Genomic DNA, 17,612 nt, shown 5'->3' on the forward strand with positions numbered 1-17,612 from the left:
GATAGAGCCTGTACTTGACACATGCAGGGCTCTAGACTCACTCTCCACCAAAAGTTGTTTGGGTTTTTTTGTTCCTCCCAGTCAGGGTTTCTTTGTGTAGCCCTACTTGTCCTGGAACTAGCTCTATAGACCAAGCTGGCCTTGAACTCAGAGACTCACCTGCCTCTGCCTCCTAAATGCTGGGATTAAAGGCGTGCACCATCACTGACAGACTGAAAATTAAGTTTTTTGTTTTTTAACGAATTTAAAGTACATTCACACACCACAGGCCTCACTATTTATATAAGGGTTACAGCTGAAAGACAAGCTATGAGCCAGAGGATGATCTAGAAGATAGAATCAATCCCAGGCAGGAAGGAAGTGGCTTTCCCACCACATCTCTACTGTTTTAATGTTTTTCTTTGTGTAAATATTTCTGTTTCTCAATAATTTTTTGGTTTTATCTTTTGAGAAAAAGCATATGATATCCTGCTGTTTTATAATGTTCTCCACTTCCTAACAGGCTCTCCTACAAGTTTCTTCCTCAGAGTCCTCAAGGATAACATTACAGTATTTGTCCCTTTCTGAGAGTCATTTTACAGAAAGAGACATGTTCTCTGGGCCTCAGAGTTGCTGTGGTGCAGGAACTTCTATTATGGTTTAGTGAGAGGCAGGGGCTTGGGCAGGGAGTGGCATGGCCAGGCCGGGCAGGACTAGTCCTACTGGCTCAGTTGTCTCAGCATTTCTCCATGATTCAGTAACTTCACTGGGACACATGGCTTTTAAAGAGGTTTTAGTAAATGGTAATGAAGAGAGAATTCATGTGAATTAGTGTGAGGAGAAACGTGTGTGTGTGTGTGTGTGTGTGTGTGTGTGTGTGTGTGTGTGTGTGTGTCATTAACAAGTGTTACCTCGGGGGCTGTTGGGAGAAACGCAAACAGAGACAGGGCCAGAGGAACCCCTTCAAGCCCTGGTTTTTTGGAAGCCTGCCTAGCTGAAGGCTGAGAGCTGGAGGTCAACAACGAGAGCACAGCAAGACCCTGTCTCAAAGTGAACACATTTAATTGGGAGTGTGACACACACCTGTAGTTCCTTTGAAGGGGGAGCAGAAGGGCCAGGAGCTCAAGGTCTTTCTCTTCTCAGGCTGATCTGTCCTTGAGTGGAATCCAGAGGCCAGAGGCTTCTCCTAAAAGATGATTTACAAAGTCTCTCTCTCTCTCTCTCTCTCTCTCTCTCTCTCTCTCTCTCTCTCTCTCTCTCTCCTCCTCTCTCTCTTTTTTGGTTTTTAAGACAGGGTTTCTCTGTGTAGCTTTGGAACCTATCCTGGTACTTGCTCTGGAGACCAGGATGGCCTTGAACTCACAGAGATCTGCCTGCCTCTGCCTCCTGAGTGCTGGGATTAAAGGTGTGTGTCACCAACGCCCGGCTCTTATTTTTTTTTTAAACAATACAAATGCTTTATTCAATAGTTGCAGGTCATCATGGGACAAGTGGTGGATATACAGGATCCAGCAGCAAGGTCAGCATAATCTCTGAGCCTCTCTTTCTGACTCTAATAGGATGCGCACAACACCCTCCCAAACAGAGTGTTTGACATTTCAAATGATAGAGCAGCTGGTGTCATCCATAAATTCCATGCACACTTTTGTGCACTGTCCCTGGGAACCGGTCCTGCCCAGCACTTTGTTACCCTAGCCAGCTTGATGGGCTGCACGAGACTCGTGTCCATGATGGTGGTGATCTGGCGGAGAGGGGATGAAGTCTCTCTCTTTTTTTTGTTTTTGGTTTTTTGAGATAGGGTTTCTCTGTGTAGCTTTGGAGGCTATCCTGGCACTCATGCCTTTAATCCCAGCACTTGGGAGTCAGAGGCAGGCGGGTCTCTATGAGTTCGAGGCCAGCCTGGTCTACAGAGTGCCAGGATAGCCTCCAAAGCTACACAGAGAAACCCTGTTATAGTGGGAAATTACCAATACGGAGTCAGGTAGAAATATAAGGGTATTTAATAGGGAAAAGCCTTACTTACAGAGCGAACCAGCCAGCCGGTGGTAGTCTGTACAGCAAGCAGCAAAAAGAGAAACCGAAACCGAAACGCAGTCCCCCTACTCACTCTGACCACGCCCTCACAAGCCTGCTCAGGTACTCCTGTAGCCAGCCCCTAAGAAGGCGTGGCTACAGCTTCCCCTACAATTCCCCTTTTAGTCTAAAAGAGGATTAAAACTTAACAGTAAGAAGATACAACAATCTGCTTATGTCACCTCCTAACTATTTTAACTAAACCCTAAAGTCATCTGAAAGAGGTGTCCAAGCCTGAACACCTCCTTCCAATCGAACCATAAACAATAGGAAGCTATTCCTAACTAGGTATATACACTATCCTAAGTGACAACAATGGGGAAAGGGGGCGTAGCATTCTCCAAGTTACTTCCTGCTGAAATGGGACGATGATAGTCATGTGGGGTCCTGTAGAAAGAAAATGTTAGTATCCAGTCCATGTTAGATGGGATTTACTTGATTGAAGATCTCGCTTGAAATCCTCAACTTGATTGAAGTCAGTCAGTTGAAATGGAGCAAGTTGGATCCAGTGCAGTCGAGGAGGTGTGGCCCATTTTCTTTCCAGGGTGTCCAGGGATTGCTGTCAGGCAGGTCTTCATTGGCTGTGTGGGACTCAAACATAAACAGTTAGCAGAGAAATGTTTGCTTGTGTATGTACACATGCTAGGGAATGCAACCATGAGAGCATAACAATTATGAAAGGGTGTACACCTTGAGAGAAAGATCCAAGAAAAGACAAAGACAGTCCCCAAATTCTTCTTTTATTCTGTATTACATCAATTGGCTTCTTGATACAACACAGAAACACTAAAGCTTAGTTAAATAATGTGCTTGGATTTTAGAGGAGGAAAGCCAAATCCACCTCTAAATCCAGCATTGGTTTAATTGAATAGGGACTAGGAAATAAAGAGAAATAGAGTTTTTTGAGAGACAGCTGTAAAGTTTACCGTATGGCACATTCCTTCTATTTGATGGTTATAGCTACCTTTTCTTCTTAAGTATCTACCCATGTAGTATCCTTTGCCTTCTGAAGATGAGTTTTCCTGTGAAGATAAAAGGAAAACACTTCCCTTTTCTTTGGGAGGTTTGTATTTAGTTTATAAGATATACCTCGTGTCCATGATGGTGGTGATCTGGCGGAGAGGGGATGAAGTCTCTCTCTCTCTCTTTTTTGTTTTTGGTTTTTTGAGATAGGATTTCTCTGTGTAGCTTTGGAGGCTATCCTGGCACTCACGCCCTTAATCCCAGCACTTGGGAGACAGAGGCAGGCGGGTCTCTATGAGTTCGAGGCCAGCCTGGTCTACAGAGTGCCAGGATAGCCTCCAAAGCTACACAGAGAAACCCTGTCTCAAAAAAACAAAACAAAAAACAAAACAAAACAAAACAAAATAAAAAGAAAGAAAGAAAAAGAAACATATGACTGGTTACTTCAATGTCAATGTGCAAATATGTTTATTTGAGACTATAATTTTGTGTTCTTGGCTTATGTATAGAAATAATATCCATAGCTCATAAGAGATCTATATTTTATGGAAGGAGTCTGTAATCCTAGCTTAGCTTTTTTTTTTTTTTTTTTTTTTTTTTTTTTGAGACAGGGTCTATGTAGCCTTGGCTGTCCTGGTACTCTCCTATGTAGACCAGGCTGGCCTGGACCCACCTATCTCTTCTTCCTGAGTGCTATGATTCAAGGCATGTGCTACTATGCCTGGCTAGTCCTAGTGCTTTTGATGCTGAGATAGAAAGGTTTAAAAAAAAAAAAAAGATTAAGGCCAGCCTGGGCTGCAGATGAGACTCTGTGTCAAAACAACAATCATACAAACAAAAAAAAAAGAGAGAGAGAGAAATGAAATGACATAATACACTGTTTCTGCATGTGTTAGTCTGTGTTCTGCCCATCCCCCCATCCATATCTCCAGCATGAATGTGTTTGGAGACAGGCCCTTTAATGATAATAATCAAGGTTAAGGGGAGTCATTGTGGTGCCCTGACCCACATGACTCATGACAGAGGAAGTCACCTAGAAATGTACATGCTCATAAAGAAGGTCAAGTGAGAGACAGGTGGATCTCTGGGAGTCTGAAGCCAGCCTGGTTTACAGAGTGAGTTCCAGGCCAGCCAGGGCTACATGATGAGAGTCTATCTCAAAAAACAAAACAAAACAACAACAAACAGTCCCTCCCCCACCCCCCAAAAAAAACAAATTAAAAAAAAAGGAAGAATGACAACCAAGGTATTTGAGTTGGATTAAATGTTATTGACTAAGATAAAGGGCAGGGGGAATGGACCTGGCAGGTAGTGGTCTGTAGACACTTTCTTTTTTTACTCTGTGAGGCTGCTGAAGATTTTTGGCATCTGTGAAGCAGCAATCCAGGTGTAGGAAAACCCACAGATACCAAAAATAAATAAATAAATAAATAAATAAATAAACCCAACACACAAGGATATGTGTACAATATTATTGCAGGTTTATGTGTTTTGGCAAAACCCTGAATATAACCTGGTTACTCTCAGGAGGAGGACACCAGTACTCACAATGACCCACTCAACCTGTGGTATTAGAACGAACAGGGGAGTTCATGTGAGAAAATTATGGAGTACAATGGGCTTTGAGTAATGGTTGGTTAATAAGAAGTAAAAAAGAATTTCTTAAAATTCATTTTGGTGTGTATATGGGTGTGGCCTTAGGTGTCATCATTCCTTAAGTGCCATCTTGGTTTTGAGGCAGGGTGTCATTGGGACCTGTGCTCCCTGGTTAAGGTAGGTGGTTTGGTTAGAGAGCCTGGTAGATAGTCCTGTCTACTCACCCAATGCTTGGATTGAAGGCATTCTCCAACATGTCCACACCTTTTTACCTGAGGGCAGAGGATGCCACTAGGGGACTTGTTTTGGCATAGTAAGCAGTTTAGAAGTAAGGAAAGTTCTAAGGACTACACAAAAGGTCACCAACCCTCTGAAACAGCATCTGAGAAAGAACTCTCTGTTCCCACAGCTGAGATCCAGACTTTGTTGGAGGTGATGGGACTATCTATAGGTCACTGCTGAGTAACAGAGTAATCAATGGAACTCCTTGAAATCTGCCTGCTAGGGTGCTAGAGGCAGACTCATTGTGCTCTCTCCTACAGAGCTTCCTGAGGATGCAGGAGGAGGCTTTGAAGGGTAAAGCTGGTTCTGCTGCTGCCCCACACTGCAGGAGCCAGAGCCCCAGAGGCTAAGCTGACAGTGGGGTCTGTCCAGGGCGGGTGGTGATGGTGGTGGTGGTGGTGGGGTGGGTACGCAGGATCTAGGACTTAAAATACGGGTTCTTTTTTAGTTTCTCTGGCGCCCTCTAATGACAGAACTTTATCACTGCAAAGGAAACATATTTAAAGGGCCCGGAACGTTTTCCATTGAGCTGTCAATGGAGCTGAGAAAATCGATAACTGAACTGGTAAGGTTCTACTTACAAGGAAACATCACAGGTTATTTGTAATGCCTAAGAACTAGAAATGACCTGGTGTCCTTAAAATAATAATGGCCGATCAAGACCACGGAGCACTCATTCCATGAGACGCGGTGGCAGACACTTTAAAATGTGTCAGCAGCTCATACCTGTAATCCCAGCACTCCGAGGCAGGGGTATCTCTGTGAGTTGATGTTAGCTTGGTTCTGGGTTACAATGTGGGACTCTGAAAAAGAAAACACAACACCCTCAACAAAACAGAAAGAACAAAAAATAACATGAAGTAATAGATCTATATCCACTATTCTGGAGGGAGTGTTAGGATCATTGGCTTTTTTTTTTTTTTTTTTTTTTTTAAAGATAGGGTCTCATGCAGACCATTTGGCCTTTAACTCACTATGTAACAAAGGCTGACTTGGCTATACTTTAACTTCGGATCATGGTGACTAAGGGCTTTTTAGAGAAAAGCTCATAATTTGTTTGTGAAGTGGAAAAGGACAGAAGAAAATATCAGGTGGGGTTAAAATATCTCCAAGTGGGGCTGGAGAGACAGCTTAATGATGGCCAGCCCTTGCTGCTCTTGAAGAGGACCCAATTTCAATTCCAAGCTCCCTCAAGGAGGTTTATAACCACCTGTAACTACAGTTCCAGGGATCTTTTGCCCTCTTCTGGCCTCCGAGGGCACCAGGCATACACAGTACACTTATATGCAGGCAAAACACTTATACATATAAAATAAAAATAAAGTTAAAAAAAAATCTCTAACGGAGGCTGGAAGAAGAGCTCCAAGGTCTAGCACTTGCCCAGCATGCACCAGGCCCTAGGTTTAACCGCGAGAACTGCAAACAACCTCTGACAAAAACAGAGAGAAAAGAATGGCAAAATAAGATGAAAAAAATTTAAACTTACTTGTTGCTTCTTCCCCCACTCCCTCTCTCAGAAAGAGTCTTGCTGGCCATGAATTTTTTACATCTGTGCCTCAATCCCCCTAGGGTTGAGATTACCTGGGTATGCCACATGCCCACGTGCCTTGTGTTTTTTGTTTGCTTATTTATTTTATGTTGATGTGGATTAAACTCAGGGTCTTCCATGCTAGGCAAGTGCTCTAAAACTGAGCTACACCCCAGGCAACTGCTATTCTATATACCAGTCCTTAGCTAGGGCAAGGACTTCAGCCATTCCAGGTAGCAAGTAGAGTCAAGGCTGGCAAATAGGCAGGAAGAAGTGCTTTAAGTAAATCAATAAATCAATCTACAATGATTGGCCTTTTCTACCTTATTCTACTTCACAACATGGGTACTAGGAAGTGAACTCAGGTCCTCTGCCAGACCAGTAAGCACACCGAACCACTGAGCCTCTCTTACATTGTGTTATCACAGACAAAACACAAAGACAATATACCCCAGCAGGTGAATCAAGTCAGGACCTTGATCGTGCCCTGTAACCTTTGTTCTGCTCATGACCCATCTCTGAAAGGACAACATTATCTAACAGTGCACACCAGTTCTGCTTATTCTGAATTCAAGTAAATGGGCCCACATAGCACTCAGTTTTGTTGCTCTGTTCACTCGGTGTCATTTTTGTGAGGTTTGTTTATGTTTCTGTGGGTAATAGTTTATTCTCATTGTTGTGTACTAGTTGAATGGATACACTATACTTTACTCCCTGTTTACTGACGTGTGTGTTGTTTGAAAGAACATGGGCTTACCTCTGACATACTGTGATCACTTTTATTTTATTTTTAAAGATTTATGTATTTATGTATTTATGTATTTATGTATTTATTTATTTATTATGTATAGTGTTCTTCTTGCATGTATGCCTCAGGCCAGAAGAGGACACCAGATCTCATTATAGATGGTTGTGAGCCAACATGTGGTTGCGGGAATTTGAACTTAGGAGTCTGGAAGAGCAGCCAGTGCTCTTAACTTCTGAGCCATCACTCAATTCTTGGTGATCACTTTTAAAAGGCCATATACTGCAGCCTTCCTGCAGCTCTTTCTGGCATGGAGGGTTCCTGCATCCTTCAAGGCTTCAAGGGGATAAGTAAGGACAGACACACAGACACTTGCAGAAAGGATGGGGTCAGGTAGGAGTGTGCTCACTCTGATAAAGTGGCACCCACTGTCATGCAACCCAGCATGTCAGCATGTGGGAAGGGGGTTAGCTAGTCTCGGTAGGAGGTATCTGTAGATGAGCAGTTCCAGACTGAAAACATCAGAGAGCACAAAGCTATAATGGGTAGTTTTTGTGCATACTGGCCACCCCCTCACACTAGGGCCACAGAGGAAGGCTTTGCCATCCTCCTGAGCCTTACCTGGAAAATGCGTTGGCATTGGAGTCCTGAGGTACCCATGTCAGCAATACACATTCACTCACTCCGGACTTCCTTTGCTCCCTACAGAGGATTGTGAAGCTGTCTGCACCATGGCCTAGCAGCTGCAGCCCCTGACGTGTGGTCCTAATGAGTACCTGCTCTTCAGTGCTCCTGGTCACATATGAAAATCATGTGATATAAAACTTCTGCCATAAAAAAAAAAAGCCAGGCATTGGTGGTGCACATCTTTAATCCCAGCACTCTGGAGGCAGAGGCAGGCAGATCTTTGTGAGTTCCAGACCAGCCTGGTCTACAAGAGCTAGTTCCAGGACAGCCTCCAAAGCCACAGAGAAACCCTGTCTAAAAAAAACAAAACAACCCCCAAAACAAAACAAAACAAAAACCAACAAAACAAAAAAATCCAAAAACTTCTGCCACTCCTAAAAGGTTATGAAAAGCCAAATTTCTCCTTTGTTCTGGGATTGGTTTGGAGACTCCTCAGGTGAGTTTTGCTCAGGTATTTGCTTAGAAGGGTGTTCTCTAGAGAGGCTCCCCTGCCCTACCACTCTATACCCCTCTTGGTCTCTGTCTTCTTATGGCTCTCATTCTCATGTAGCCTGGCTGTCCTGGAACTCACTCTGTAGACCAGTCTGGGCTCACAGAGATCCTTCTGCCTCTGCCTCCCAGTTGCTGGGATTAAAGGTGTGCTCCACCAACACCTGGTTCATTCTCATTCTCAATGAAACTCCTCTCCAGGTTTTAAAGTCCTGCCACCTCTTCTCCCTAAAGCCCAATCATGTTTAGATCTACATATTGTTTCTGTATAATTCTGTCCCTCCCTCCGTCATGGCCGGGGGTCCTTTCCTCTAATAAATGGCATTCTTCTAGAGGAAATCACATGTCATTTTCCTTTTCGGACCAAGCACAGTTGTTCCCCTTTCATTGTATGTATCATGTAACAGTTTCTAGTACAGATTCATTATGAACTGTGTTGCTATGGATCTTCTAGAAGAGGTGGTTTTGGGCAGGGAGAGGTCTGATAACGGGAGCTTGATGCCCAGACCCCATGTGAAAACCTGGATACAAAGCATATATCTGTAATCCCAGTACTACGGTGTGCATGATGGGAGCTGAGGAAGAGACAAAAGCTTAAGTGCCAGATTGGCCGGAGGGGCAGCCTAGAGAAGCCCACTCACATCATCACCTGGCCCTGTGCCCAAACTCCTCCCAGCATGAAGGATTTTTTTTCTCTCTTGCTAGTGATGGAACCCCGGGTGTATGTAAGTGCTCTACAATGAGCTATACCCCAGTCCCCCATCTTGTGTTAAAACAACTTCCCATGAGTCTGGGAAGATGGCTCAGTTAGTGAAATGTTTGTTACACATGAGAACATGAGTCTGAACCCTAGAACCCAACTAAAGAGTTAGGCACCTGATGGGGAGGCTAAGCCAGGCAGAAAGAACCGTCGGGCTCACTGGCTCATCAGGTTAGTCTGATCAGTGGTTTCCAGGGTAGTTAGAGATGCTAAAAACAAGGTGTACTAACAGGAATCATCAACAACAAAACAGCCTGCTGTTGCTCTTTTTCTTGCTCCTAGAGCAGTGCTCTGAGCCCCCAGTTCTGCTGCCATAATTTATAGACACCTGGCAGTTTCCTGTCTCACAGTCTCAGTCCCAGGTGAAACGGCCCTCTTCCACTGACTTCCCCTCCTCCAAGTGCTGAGTCATGAGAGTTCCCCCTTGAAACAGAGGTGTTAAGGGCCATGGGCCCTAACTATGGGGTTTAAAAGCCCATCTTTGTAAGTCCTTTTATGACCTTTAAGTTTTCGGCTTAAAGCCGACTCTGTGAGCCTCATGTGACCCATAATTAGGTAAGTTTGGCCAAGCGGGACTGACAACGACTGCGTTCCTAGAAAAGGCGTGGGCCTTTCTGCCTGCTGTTTTGAAGATACCGCAAGAATGTCCCAGCAAATACCAGATGTTCCTTCCTGCTATCCCCCGCCTGCCTAATTTCCTTGTTGCAGGGCTATATAAGCCCACTCTGAACCCCAATAAATGGAGACCTTGACAATTGCACAGATGGACTCTGGTCCCCTCTTTTGCGTCGCTTGATCTCCTTCCTTCTCTCGCCCATGACTCTTTCAGGCAGCCCCCTTCGGAACCCTGAATGACTGACCGGAGGGATGGGTCACAGAGGCCACAAAGGACAGCTGTTATTTTGATCCAGGAGATGTTGGGGGTCCCCCTTTGGGGTTTAGTCTTATTGGTAAAACAACTTGAGAATGGGACCTGAAGAGATGATGGCTCAGTTATTAAGAGTACTGTTGCTTGGTTCAATTCCCAGCATCTATAACCACAGTTCCAGACACTCTCTTCTGGCCTCTTAGGACACCAGGCACACAGTGGTGCAAGGACATACATTCAGGCCAAAAAATATATAAATAAATATTAAAAAATAATTTAAGTTGGATGATAGTGGCACACTCCTTTAATCCCAGTACCCAGGAAGCAGAGGCAGGTGGATCTCTGTGAATGTGAGACCAACCTGGTCTACAGAGTGAGTTCCAGGACAGCCAAAGCAATACAGAGAAATCCTGTTTTGAAAAGACAATTTTTTAAAAAAAGGCTTTAATAGAGTCAAATCAAAACTAAAGAGCGATTTTATTATTTTAAAATAACGCCAGAGCAGGCAAGCTGCAAACTTTAACAGTCATTTGGAGATGGGGGAAAGGATGGAAACAGCCATGCCTTTTAACCTGACACAGAGGTCCGACAGGCATCTTATAGACTACAGCCACAGGGCAGGCAGGGAGGCACTGGAGAGATAGTGGGGGAGCCCAAAATGTTGGGGGGGGATCACCAAGTGTTGAGGAAGGCATGCTTAGGAAAGAGAAAAAAGAAATGGAAAGGTTACGCTCCTTTGAGTAATTCAGAAAACCAGGCCGACCTATACCCCTCACATAGATGCAGTCTGTGAAATGCTGCTCTAGGGCAGTGGTTCTCAACCTGTAGGTCCAAACAGGTTGTCAGACATCCTGCATATCAGACATTTACATCATGATTCATAACAGTAGCAACCTGACAGTTATGAAGTAGCAAGGAAATGATTTTATGGTTGGGGTCACCACAAGATGAACTGTATTAGGAGGGTTGAGGACCACCACACTAAACGATTAATTACTCCACCTATCTTGGGCATAGTATAAGGTGAACCCCCTTCCTGGGATAGTCACTTAGTCAGAATTACTGAACGAGCCCTGCTCTATTCTATTCTCTTGACCAGGAGTCTGTTTTTGATTTTTGCCTGGCTGCAATCATTCATTCCTGAGGCGATTTTGAGTGACTATGGCCCAGCTGCAGCTGCTGCTTGCTCCAAATAACATGTTCTATTATGGAAATGGCTTCAAGGAATCTTGACAGCTGTTGATAAGAAAAATCACAAATTGCCAGGCATGGTGGCACTCACCTTTTATCCCAGCACTTAAGAGCTGGAGGTAAGTGAATTTCTATGTTTGAGGCCAGCCTGCTCTACATAGAGAGTACCATGGGTTTCAGATGCTGTCTTGTGACAGTCTTAGCTTTTGGAATAGTGTAAGATCACAGTCTGCTAAGTTAATATATGATAAAAATTTTATTCTATAGTGGAAAAGATGATATGCCAGGCACAGAAATAGCTAATGAGTGGCTATTAAGGGGACTAGAAACAGCCCAAGATAATTTTAGCTCTATATTTGCAACATCCAAACTCTTTGTTCAGGATGGTCTAATCTTTCAATCAGCCTTGTAGAATCTTTAACATAGGTGTGACTGTTTTTCTGGAAACGGCAGTTCTCAGAGCCCTTGAAAAAGAATTCTCAGATAAATTACAGGCTATCTAGTTAAATCTGGATTTCAGGTAAGTGAACTCTTTTTTTTTAAATATAAGTATAACCCAGGTAAAAAGTTATTTGTTGTTCATCCAAAATTTAAATTTTTGAGTGTCCTGTATTTGGATTTGCTGGTTTCAGCAACCTACTTGATTGCATTAGAAAATGAGAGCCTCAGAGAGGGTCTGTGGTAACTCCTGAACATACCACTGGGTGGCGGTAGAGCACTGAACAGCACAGGGGGCTCTGCCACATCCCTGGTAGATCATCCTGGGCTGTGGGATGGCTCAGTGATAAAGGATGTTTGTTGCCAACAGTTGACTGTGATGCACACCTTTAATCTCAGTACTTGGGAGGCAGAGGCAGAGGCAGAGGCAGAGGCAGAGGCAGAGCAGAGCAGAGCAGAGGCAGAGGCAGAGGCAGAGGCAGAGCAGGCAGGCAGATCTCTGAGAGTTTGAGGCCAGCCTGATCTACAGACCTAGTTTAGTTTCTGGAAAGTCAGGGCTACACAAAGAAACCCTGTCTTGAATGACAAAAAAAAAAAAAAAAAAAAAAGCATAAAAAGCTTGTTGCCAAGCCCAATACTGTTAAATTCCTGGAAGGAAAAGGAAAGACTTGTCTCCCACAAGATGTTTTCTGACCCCGAACTTGTGTGAGCACAACACACACACACACACACACGTACACACCAAAGCCAGAAATACATGTACCCTTTAATTAGGAAAATTAGTGAAACCCTAAGTTTAACCCTCTTTATACTCAGAGGTATATAGATTGTTATTCATTGTACTTTGCATTAGACAAAAACAAAGCACACAGCCTAATTATCCACCCAAGGGTGACTGGTTGAATAAATGATGACATACTTTATGGTAGAGTTATAATTATAGAATCCTGCAGAGCTTTAAAGAATGATGCAGACTTGGCAAGGAACGCAACAATCAAAATGGGGCAGTTCTGGCTCAGGGCACTTAACAAAGAGTCAGGAAATCATTGTTAATAAGTTCTCAGACACTTCCATGCTAGACCTGTGAACTGTGCTTGTCCTCTCACCCACATTCAAGCTGACCTGTGGGTTGAGCAAGCAGCATTTTCCCAAAGCATTCTTGATTCCTTGTTGATCTTTCCCATAGCAGACACCTTACTCTGAATTACCCAGAAACTGAGACCTTGATTAACCCCTTCTTACAAGATGCTCTCACTTCTCCAGAACTGGTCTCAGTTCCTTGATGTAAACACAGCTGCCACTCTGTAAGAACTTGGAGTGAACTTTCAAGGTTGCTTGAATTTGTAATTTCAAGGATTCAAGTAGCTCTGAATAAATTCAGTTTTCTTGGCTCTTGATTATGTTAGTTTTATTCTCCTTTGGTAGAGCTATATGTTAATGAGGAAAGAATTCTAAGATATTTTGGTAGTTGGAAAAAAGCAAGGTGGAAGCTATAGACTACTATACATAGTGTGTGTGTGTGTGTGTGTGAGAGAGAGAGAGAGAGAGAGAGAGAGAGAGAGAGAGAGGGGAGAGAAAGAAAAAAAGACAGAGAGACATAAAGACAGACAGACAGACAGACACACAGAAAGAGAGAGAGAGAGAGGGGAGACACATACAAATTCACAGAATATTTCCCAAAGGATATTTAAGGTATCTTTCACCTGTGGAGGGAAGCTTTTATGTGTTAAATTTGATGAAAGCTATTTATTTTTATTTTATGTGTACGAGTGCTTTGCCTGCATATATATAAGTATACTGCCTGTGTGCCTGGTGTTTTTTAGAAGCCAGATGAGGACACTGGATCCCTGGAGCTAAATAAAGTTACTGTAAAGGTACTATGTAGGTGCTGGGAACAGAACCCAGGTCCTCTGCAAGGGACTAGCCCCCACAGATACTCTTTTATGGGGGGGGCTCTGAAGATTAGCTCGAGCCAGAAGAGAAAGACAGAGAGGACTAGTCATGGGGCAGGTGCTAAAACTGGGGAACATAAAGATGTTTTTAGAATTTGGTTAGAGAACAGCAGCTCCCTATGTGTGGACTCGTGTCAAAGCCCTAACCAAGAAAACCAAAGGTACTTTCTACTATATATGTAGCTGAAATAAAGGTACAGAATGAAGCTTTTACTCAATTAAGTTGCATACCTAAAGGTGTCCAGAAAAATAAAGTTTAGTGGCAGTGCATACCTGTCATCTCAGCACTAGAGAATTCAAGGTCGTCTTTGGTACAACCAGTTTGAAGCTAAGCTGAAATTCATGAGATCCTGTGTCAAAACCCCTAAAATTCCAAACTAAAGCAAGTAATGCCTCACAACAAACATAAATACAAATAAAACAAAGAAAGCCTTAAAATGAATTTATGCAGGGCAGTGGTGGTGCATGCCTTTAGTCCCAACACTTGAGAGAGAGTCAGAGGCAGGCAGATCTCTGTGAGTTCAAGGCCAGCCCGGTCTACATATCAAGTTCCAGGACAGCTAGGGATACACAGAGAAACCCTGTCATGAAAAGTAAAACAAACAAACAAACAAACCCCAATCCCTTCAAATCCCAAACAAACAAAACACAACAACAAAAAGATTTGTTTATGTATATGGGTATTATGTCTGCATGCATGTCTGCATACCTGAAGAGGCATCAGATCCCATGGGACTACAGTTATAGACCATTGTGAGCCACCAATGTGGGTGCTGGAAATCAAGACCTCTGGAAGAGTAGTCAGTGCTTTTAATTACTGAGCCATCTCTCCAGTCCAAACAGAGACTATTTTAAAACAGCTAAGCCTATTGGGCATGGCGGTACATGCCTTTAATTCCAGTGCTCAGGAAGCTAGCAGGGGCAGTCACTGAGTCTGAGGCCAACCTAGTCTACATAGTGAGTTTCAGACTAGTGAAGGCTACATAGTGAGACCCTGTCTCAAAAAGCAACCAGCCAGCCGCCAGCCAGCTAACCAGTCAACAAAACAAGACCAATGGGCCGGGCATTGGTGGCGCTCACCTTCAATCCTAGCACTCGGGAGGCAGAGGCAGGCAGATCTCTGTGAGTTTGAGGCCAGCCTGGTCTACAGAGCAGTTCCAGGACAGTCTCCAAAAACAATATAGAGAAACCCTGTCTCGAAAAACCAAACCAAACAAAAACAAAACAAAACAAAACCAAGACCAGTGGGGTTGGGTGGAGCACACCTCTACTGTCAACCATCAAGAAGTAGACGCAGATGTATCTCTAAGAGATCCAGGCCAGCCTCTCAGGGCCATATAGTGAGACTCTATCTCAAACAAACAACCCTTACACAACCTCAGACAATAACAATAACAATACTTAAGTATCAAAAACTCTTAATTTTCCAGAGTAATGATTTCAATATTCACAAGACGAAACAAAAAACCACCAAAACACCAAACCTATAATATTTTCTTAAGCTTCTTGTTTCCTTGATTTGCTAGTCATTTGTTGGATAATTTACCTGTCTATTTTGGTAGCTACTGCAGTACTTCCAAATGAGAAACCCTAGGTTTGGGGCCAGAATCCCGAATTCAAACAAGAATTATAGTAAGCAGCATGTAGTAAGTAGCTTCCAAGATGGCCTCCAAATGGTTCCTCCTTCTGGAGTGGAACCCCTTGTGTAGCTTTGTACCACACTGTGTGACCAGAAGCACAGATTATCTGTCACAGAGACAAAGTGATAAGTGACCATGGCTTTGGTCTTTGGTCCTTTAAAATTCTTTGCTCTGGGAAACTTCCTTCACTGAGCTGTGTGGGGACAGTGGGGAAGCTGCCTTGAAGAATAGATGTTTTTGCCTTGTTGGTAGCTAAGGCTTGTTCTCCCCCCCCACATCCCCCCCATGAGTGAGCTGGGGAACCATGTCTCCACCCAGTTCAGCCCTAGCAGGACTGCAGACTCAAGTCCCTAGCTGACTGATTGACTACAACAACCTCATGTGACCTGAGCCCGAACCACCTCTGCCAAAGCTACTTTGGGTTTTGATCAAATTTGTATCTTTAAGTTGCTAAATTTAAGAGTAATAATAAACACAGAGATAACAAATAAAGCACCATGTGTTGAAAGCTTTCTAAACAAGGCACTCTTTCAAATGTTCCATATCCACTACCCCATGCGAATTTCACAATATGTTTTCACATGAAAGAAATGAAATAATGCCATTCTACTTATAAAGCATAGAAGAGAATGTCAAAATTGAGCACCTTACGACCCTTTTCTTTTTTAATGTAACCCTGGCTGGTCTCAGATTTGCTATGCAGTTGTGGACAACCTACCTCCACTTTGCAATGCTGGAATTACAGTCATGCACTACTTGGTCCAGCTGAAAGATCCATTTTATGCCGTTTTTTAAAAACACACTCCCAAATGTACTGAGTAATTGGGTAACTTGGCCATTGGCCACAGCATTTTCCACTTACATTTTGGAAACTTCCTGTCAAAAATGACATTTAAAACTTAGCCATAATTAGGCCCAGGCAGCCTTTCTGACAGTTGGCACTGTGGCAGCCTTTTTATTTTACTTTTTTTTTTAACGTGTTGTTTACTAGTTTGTGGCCATAAAAATCATGCCTCTGGCACAAAGGAGAAAAAAGGAAGAAGAAAGGTTGCTGTGGGTTTAAGTGTCCTGGATGCTCCCACAGTGGTTAGTGGACTTGCCTCTGGCTGAGTGTGGATTTACTGGGTCTCTAGACCACTGTGCTTCTGGGTTTCTGGCTTCTGGGCTTCTAAACTCCTGGTCTACTGGATTTCTAGGTTTCTGGGCCTCTAGACTGGCTTCTGGGCATCTGGAGGTTCTTTGGGGCCAGGGCCATTGCTGCAGCTTGTAGCTTTCTCCACTTTGTGAGGTCATGCATGGTGGCCATGTTGGTGTGAGGTGGAGCTGTTTGCTGCTTCTGAAGCTTCCTGATACAGCGATGTTGATCTGAACAGCTACAACACACTGTCACTTGGCTAGTGGGGGGAGGGGCAGAAGCTCGTAGAACTGGATGTAGATGTCCTACTGTCAAAACAAACAGTTGGCAGGTGCATGGAGAGGAAGCCGAGGCCAGTTACCTTCAGAAAGGAGCTTTGCTAAAAGATGCATCTTCCAGACCATAGTGTGTGCACAGCATGTTTGGGAAGTGGGAGAGCATTAGGAGGGACAGTTCATCGTATGCAAGGAAGCATGATGGAGCCTTACAGGGACAGAGTCTTCCCCTCAGGGATCTGGAGAGGAGCTCGTCAGGAGAGGTGGATGCCCTGTGCAGTGTGGCAGGGGTCCTGAAGATTCAAATCTGCAGAGAAATCCCCTGAAAAGGGGGACTTTCATAGCTTCTCAGTGAGTGGTGGCAAGTTTCACACCATGAGATTTAGTCTAGCTTAGCCTATATGACCAGGACCATAAACTTACCTTGTAGTTGCCAGGGAAAGGGCCTGGGTTTGCTCCTCTCCTACATCTGTGTGCTCTCACTTTTATAGTAAGAGCCTGTCAGCTATAGACAGGCATGGGCTAATTTCTGGGAAAGAGAGAAAGGCAGTTAGAGCAACGGTTCTTAACCAGTGAGATCCCTTTGGGGTATGTGGAATGACTCTTTCACAGGAATTGCATATCAGATATTTACATTATGATTCATAACAGTAGAAAATTTTACTGTTACAAAGTAGTACTGAGGGCTGGAGAGATGGCTCAGAGGTTAAGAGCACTGACTGCTCTTCCAGAGGTCCTGAGTTCAATTCCCAGCAACCACATGGTGGCTCACAGCCATCCGTTATGAGATCTGGTGCCCTCTTTTGGTGTGCAGATATACATGGAAGCAGAATGTTGCATACATAATAAATAAAATCTTTAAAAACAAAAACCAAAAACTAAGTAGTACCGAAAGTAATTTTCTGGTTGGGGGTCCCCACAACATGAGGAACTGTAGAAGCATTAGGAAGGTTGAGAACCACTGAGCTGAGGGTCCGATCTCAAGCCTACTCTTCCCTGTCTGTCGCCTGT

General features: G+C 43.8%; 1 long non-coding RNA gene and 1 pseudogene across 1 annotated transcript; both read right to left on the reverse strand.

The window, feature by feature from the left end:
• Positions 1 to 1,460: 1,460 nt before the first annotated feature.
• On the reverse strand, positions 1,461 to 1,708 carry LOC100752843 (annotated as a pseudogene).
• Positions 1,709 to 3,654: 1,946 nt separating this feature from the next.
• On the reverse strand, positions 3,655 to 17,156 carry LOC118238456. Its single transcript, XR_004768879.1, has 3 exons — positions 17,025 to 17,156; positions 5,620 to 5,696; positions 3,655 to 4,883 (listed from the first exon to the last, which is right to left on the reverse strand). It is a non-coding gene; the product is annotated as an uncharacterized LOC118238456 (long non-coding RNA).
• Positions 17,157 to 17,612: the final 456 nt, after the last annotated feature.

This window comes from Cricetulus griseus, chromosome 3 (genome assembly GCF_003668045.3).
Source record: "Cricetulus griseus strain 17A/GY chromosome 3, alternate assembly CriGri-PICRH-1.0, whole genome shotgun sequence".
In the NCBI taxonomy this organism is placed as follows: Eukaryota; Metazoa; Chordata; class Mammalia; order Rodentia; family Cricetidae; genus Cricetulus; species Cricetulus griseus.